Source organism: Gavialis gangeticus, unplaced genomic scaffold, assembly GCF_001723915.1.
Source record: "Gavialis gangeticus isolate Ggan-Ray unplaced genomic scaffold, GavGan_comp1, whole genome shotgun sequence".
NCBI lineage: Eukaryota > Metazoa > Chordata > Crocodylia > Gavialidae > Gavialis > Gavialis gangeticus.
The window spans coordinates 19,670,077-19,677,194 of NW_017729014.1; positions in this window are offsets into that span (position 1 = coordinate 19,670,077).

The following is a 7,118-nucleotide window of genomic DNA, read 5'->3' on the forward strand; positions in this document are numbered from 1 at the left end:
GCTTCTCTTGGCAGGGCCAGGCCCTGGGGACAGCTGCATGAGACTGCTGAGCAGAGTCTAGTTGAGGTGGGAGGAATCTATTTTCCCTCCTAGCACGAGACAGTCGCTCAGTCGATTGTTGTTCCCAGGCAAGGTAGGATGGCGCATGTCTCCCTTGACAGGGATCTGGCTCTCAGGAGGGGATGCTTATGCTGGTCTCAGCTATGCAGAGGTTTTGGGAGCGGGGCGACTCCTGTTTGAAAGCCTGGGAGTACATTTTGTGAGAGAGGAATGCGGGTGGCCAATCCCTCGGCAGAATGATCCTGTCCCACAGTCAGCCCTGGCACCGTTCCTGACCTACAATCCCATTTCCTGTCCTTGAGCACTGCAGAGCGCAGAATGTTTTATTGTATCGAGTTGTATGGAGGATTTACAGTGCAGAGTTGAATGAGCCCACTGAGCTCCTTCCCTGTCATGTTTGAAGGCCAGGATGTAAACACAGACTCCTGATGAAAAGGCTTCGTGCACTAGCACAGTGCACTCTGTAGTCCTGGCAGATCAGAGCTGAGTGCTGAGTGCCCTCTCGGAGAGCTGCGGAAAGGGCCCTAGTGCCAACGCTGTTTATACAGCTCTACGTGCTCTTCTAGAAGATCGTGCCACAGGAAAAACAGCAGGTAGGTGCCCCTGGGGCCAGGCTGCCCCTGCCCCTGCAACCCCTGTTGCAGGTTTGACACATCCCTTGGACTAATAAAAGAGATCTACCCTTCAGCTCCATCCCTCTTACTGGGCAGAGCTGGGAGCATGAACGAGGCTGGATGCAGGCATGTGCTTGTCAAGACCTGTGACTGTCATACAGGTGGTGCATGCTACCGTGGGGAGGGCCCAGTGTAGCCACCGCTCCCACCCAGACGGTGTAGCAAGGCCAGGGAGCGGTGTGCACAAGAGGCCTGTCATAGGGTGGATCCAGAGACATGGTGGTGCTTTGGAGAAGGATTGGGAGCCAGGAAGCCCAGAGTCTATTCCCCGCTCTCTCTCCAACCTGCTCTTTGAATTTGGGAAAGTTGCTCCGTGTCTCAGTTTCCCTCTGCAAATTGATGGTAACAACAGCTCTCCTTTGCACAAGACTAGGGCCAAATCTGGATAGGAAACCCTATTTCAGTTGCCGCAGCACAAGATAGCCAGATGCTGCCTAAATCAATGAGCCAGGCTTGATAGACTCTGTAAGAACTCCACCTGCTGCTTTCACGTGTGTCATCTTTGAGCACGTTGTATTCTAACAGCTCATTAACATTTTACTAGAGGGATAATGATGATATTTGGTAACTTCACATGCATCCAACCACTGTCTCTGCAGGTCCCAAATCCTACCTGGAAATTATATTCTCTCTCCAGACCCCCCATAACGCTGTCACGTTTTCCCTTCCTCCCAACACGTGCTGCCTCCTCCCTGCCTTTGGTGTGGCCCTGAGAACTTCAGAGGCACCGGGATTGCATCAGCATGTGAAGTAAGCCCCAGCTAGAAATGAAAACACACATGCTCACTCAAGGTACAAAGCCTCCTGCCTGCCAAAACGAGACATTCCTCCGATTTTTTTTTCCCGCTTTCGTGTGAGCCCTGAGGCTAGAGGGAGGAGAAACAGAGAGTTATCAATCAGCTAATACCTCATTTCCTAATGTCCCAATTATGCGGCTGGGTGGAGGAGATGATACACGACTGTCACAACCATCTTCCTCAGACACTTCCACCCGCTCTCTCAGCTTTAAGGAATTTAAAGTGGTTTCTCCACCATAAGAAAGCAAAATTGTCCTTTTCTGGGGACTACACCACCAGCTGAGGCCCCAATTTAATGACCAAACTGTCAAACACTAAAAGTCAGCCCTCAGTCAGACCTGCTGACTGCGCATAAGACTCAATCCCTAATGGTAGCAGCTCCTTGTCAAAGTCGGGATGGCCACAAAGCAAGTGATGCCTCATCCCAAGGACCCCAGATCCATGGTCTGTTCTCAGAGATGTTGATGCCTAATGCTCCTGAAGTTGCTGCCGGTGTTGGCGGGGAGAGAAATTCACCTCCTGGAGACCAGGGTTTATCACCAGTTTTTAAATGGTAAGCCTGTTTTGCTTACAGGGATGCATGTGAATGCAGCGTCCACACGTGGAGGTCAATTGAATGAGCTTAGAGTTAGGACAACTGAGAGCAGAATCTGACTTTGCCCCTTGAGAGGAGAGTCCCAGCTCAATTGGTTTCAGGGCTCATTTATGTCCTGGATTAGCTGCCTCAGATAATGGTATAAATGCTGTGGCCACGCCTGACCGCAGATGTTTCTCTTTAATCACAACACGATATCGGCAGACCCACGTGCTTCTCCGACGTATGCCGGCCTGCCTCGATCCATGTTTGGATTCATTGTGCTGGAGGCAGTTGCATCTCCATGGTGCAAGAGGAGGCCCAGGCTGAGTGACAGCGATGGTGGGTGCCATGCGGAGATGCATACCCATTGAGTGAGCCCGTATCACTAAGCTCCATTCTCTGTAGCCATGAGGCACCGCCAGTGGCTTTCATTCACTATCAAGCTGGATTTGAGCCACAGTGACCAGATGATATCCCTATTACCAGTTTCATGAGCGGTGTCTTTTACTGTCCAGACCCAGGATGCCAGGACCCCTGGGGTTCAAACCCGCATCCACTGCACCCACAGGAAGAGGCCCAGGATGCAGCACCACCAGGTAACAGGCCAAGCACCAGCCCCAGCTCAGCCTGGGATCTCCCAAGAGGGAGGTCCACCCATGTGACCTGGGTGGACCAATGGGAGATGCACACATCTGTGATTGGAGTCTATAAAAACCTCCTGCTTCCCAGAGGGGTTCAACAGCATGGTTGGGTGCTGCTGTCTTGGACTGCCTGGCCTTGACCAGCTGCTCATTCTGACTACAGCCTTGTCTTGACCCACAACTTAATGTTCTGCAACTTGGCCTGATACCCAGCTTTGACCTTGGCCTCCACTCTGGTAAACCTCCATCTGCCTGTCAAGTACTATGAATGCCCAGTTATTCCTTGGTCAACTCTTTTGCAGAGGTGCCTACTACCCTTTACAGCATGGATCATCTGAGACCCCCCTACCCCAACCTGTATGGTAGCTTGACAACGTGAGAATGATAGGAAAAGGGAAGCGAGGAAGGAGTCTACCACAAGGAAGGACAGATGGCAGGAGTGAAGGGGTGGGACAGCACAGCTCTAGGTGCAACCAGAAAAGTAATGCATGGGTCTAGGAGAGTAACAGAGATGTTCTGTTTATTTTTAAAAAGCAATGAAGCAGGACCTTGTTGGTGTGCAAACATGGTGCATACCAATGATGTGCTGCCTGTTTTTCACTGTAAAAATATCAGGAATGGCATATTCGGCCTTTCTTTTTTTGGTTGAAGGGATTAAATGCCTTCCAGAGTTGCACATTTGTTAGCTCCCCTACCTCAACAGAGTGGAGGCTGCAACATTTAAGAAACATTTCATCTCACTGCAATGATAGTGAGCCATTGAAGCCAAATAAGTGTTTTTTGGAGGGGAACAAAGTTTTAAACAAGACATTTAAAGCCTTGCTGCCTTTTAGTTGCACAACTTTGAGTCTCCTGGATCTCCCAATGTTAGTTTTTCATTGATGCCTCAGTTGTCCTAGAGTCAACCAGGATAGTCTAGATGGAAAGCTTTGATGATATGCACGGGAGCTGTTCAGGTTAGCTAGTGGTGTTACGTTAGACCACTTTAGTTCAAATGGTGCAACTTTGTGCAGAACGGGTGTAAAGTTTAAGAAAGATGCACTTTTTTCAGGCCCTCCTTATCAGATGCCTTCCTCCTCATTCCTTGCCATAACCTTTTAAATGGCTTTCAGGTACCAGACTGCATAGTTTCTCAGAAGTCACTGGGGAGCAGGAGCAATTGGCACATCAAAACTGCTTTTTTTTAAAACCATGGAAACCACATGCCTCTCACTTTCCATCAAATACATGCTCATCCAAGGGCCTAGTTTAAACACTGTCCTCAAGGACACTTACAAAGCATTTCCCCTCCCTTCCAAGAATGGAGTCCTTGGGTACAAGGTTAAATGATGCTGTTGCTGCTGCTGTAACCAACTCTGACTTAATAAGAGAGAATATAGCTCTAAAATGCGGGTGCTGGATCTAAGTCAAGGACTCTGTAATCTTTTCTCTGGGCTAGGACAACTGAATGTGTATGAAAGGGATGAGTCTCCCTCAAAAATAAGCAATGGCCTGGAAGGTAAGAAGGGTTCCCACGAACAATTTGAGCCACTAGACCCTCTGAGGAAACAAAGGAGTCTAGCTGTGAAAGAGAAACTGGGATTTGTGACCCACAGCCTTGCCCTGCTCAGCATAGCTCCCTGGCCAAAGAGCCGGTGGCTTTTGATGCAACAAAGAAGAGTGACAGAACATGACAGCTGCAGGCTGCTGGGATAAGAACACTTTCCAGGGGGACGCTGTTCTCTTTTTGGAGATGTTAGATGTTAGACAACCAGGTCTTTTGGAAAGAATCATGCTCCCTTTTCCAATGGGGAGTGCTGAGAGGAGGAAAAATACCTGTTGTTTAGTGAGAGCTGATGACAAGCTGGGTACTGTGCAGACCAGACAAGATGTGTGTCCTGCCCTCCCCGTGTCTACGTAGGAAAAGAAATACCAGACAGCAGCCTATGTACTTAATGCACGAGGTAAAGGGTACAAAAATAAGGATCAGTGTGAGGTGGTAGGTTTTATAGAGAGGTGTCCTAAAAGAAAGATGTGGAGAGTGCATGGAAATATGTTGTACTGCCTCACAGGCACAAGGGGGTTTGCAGAAGGAAGGTTTAACTGACATAGTGCTTAAAATGGACCCTGCAGCTGGTGGGCTGCCTACATTTAGGGCTCCTGGCATTGCCCATGCACAGAGCTGAACTGTTGCTAGTAACTGTGGGCAGTCATGAAAGTTTCCCCAGGCAGGCAGAGCAATCTGGCAGCCTCCAAAACCCGTGTCTGCTCTTCCCTGCTCTGCTGCTTCCTCTCCCCTCTAGACACTGTTCACGTTCTCTCCGCAGCCTCGTGGCAAGGTCTCCGAAATCTTCATTAGCATGTTTGGACGATACATCGCGCTCCCCAGCTTCAAATGGTAGTGCTCTGGCGTAATGGCATTTCCCTAAATGACAACTTCATTATCCCTTGTGTCTCAGTACGTGGAGAGATATTTTCTTTTTCCCCTCATCTGCTGTTCAGCATATCAAAGGCAGCTGGCCCATTTCAAAGGATTCTTTTGATCCCAGGGAAGCAGTCATCTTTTTTTTCTCCTTAAATATAAATTGCATTAGGTTTTTCATATTGAGGCAAATACGATGTCAAATTATGTTGTGTGCTGAAAAGGCAACTTATTAACACAAAGGTACCAGGAGCTCTGGACGCTCAGACAAACTGGGGTCACTCAGACACCGGCTTCCCCCATCGCTAATGTTGTCTGAGGCAAAGGGGAGAGTTCTTTCACTAGGACATGACGCCATCATTTGGCCTGGAAAGCTGGTGACCAGGGCCAGAAGCCCACAGGCCACCCCGACCCCCCAGCAGTGTTATTGCAGTATTTATCACCCCCACCACATGGGCTCCAAGTACTTTCTCCCTCTAACGCCTACCTGGGCACTCCCCTCCCAGCGGTCCCCCCACATAAGTCTCTGTCATGCTGCCATGTCCTTCCCCCCACACCAAGTGCTCTACGCATAGTCCTTGCCGCCCTCAGGTCACCCCTCTGCATACCTAAATCTCCTAAAGTGAATGGTCCTGTAGTCACTGGTTACCTCTAGTTGGTGACTGCAATTCACAGTTCTTGCAAATTTAGGACCAGATTGGGCTATGCCTTCCCTGCTTGAGTAGAGCCTTTATTCCTTAAGTAGTCCTGTTGGCTTCGGTGAGTCTACTCATGGAGTTGCATTTTGTCAGTGGGATGAGATGGCATATCACCCACTCAAGGATGATCGCTATGAGTTTTCAGGCCCTAATGGATAAAAATGGTAGATAATCAAAACTAGGCATTCCCAGGGCCCCTTGCTCAATTATGTAAACCAGTCCTACTTAATCTTTTTAGACTCAAGATCTTCTTCCCCTCCCTTCTCCTCAACTTGGAATCTGCATCTGGGGAGAAGTGGTATTCCTCCCTCCTAGACAACTTCCAAGTGGGCGGTGGAAAGAAGAGCCCCTCACCCCCATGCTAAATTGCACCCAGGCTTCCCGTTAGTGGTCTGTAGTAGCTATGTGCTCTGGTGCCTTGCAAAGGTGCACACCCTCCACAGTGGGAATCTCCAAGCATGCCTGCTTCTTGGGAAGGCCTCTTGGGATGCTAGCAGCCTTATTAAATGCCTTGTCCTCTGCCGAGATTGTGGAGCAAGTCCCTTAGGCACCATTAGTAAATTGAATTGTCACTTCAGCAGGGTATTTTATGGGCACGCAAATTAAACTTGTGCTAACACATGCAGCTAGACTGTTCATACACAACAGCAAGACCTAGGCCTCCACTGAGGCAAGGGGAGGGGTTAGGTGCACAGCCTGCAGCAAGGGAAGGGAGAAGACAAAAGCAAAGGACAGATCTACAGGCAGGAGCTGGAGGAGGGATACCAACAGCTTTTGTGGGATGTGGAAGAGAAGGATGTAGAGAAGGGAGGGAGGTATCTGAAGCATCAAGGCGACAATTAAGTGGACTGAGAAGGGATGAGAAGAGAGGGCAGGGTGCCCCAAGGGAAGTGGTGTATTAGTGATGTTTGTGTCCGTCTAACATGAATCCTTTAGATATGGAAACCTTTAAGATAATAATTGTCATGACTAACAATGCTTTGTGCTTTCAAACTGTCATGTAAGCAGGAAGTAACCTAATCCCAGGGACATTTCTGTGCAGTCTCAGCCCCACTTGGTGGATGGGGAAATCAGGATGCTGAAGGATGAAAGTCCCAGTGTTGATGCTGGCTCATCTGGGGTTTGCAGTCAGTGATTTGGCACAGGCCATTTTTGCCAATAAGTAGTGGTGCCAGGACTAGGGCTGAGCAGCTCATAGTTTCTAGGTCTATGTTCAGCTGGTTCATCTCGTACTGCTTCTCTGACAAGCTTTAAAGACCAGTTTTTTCTT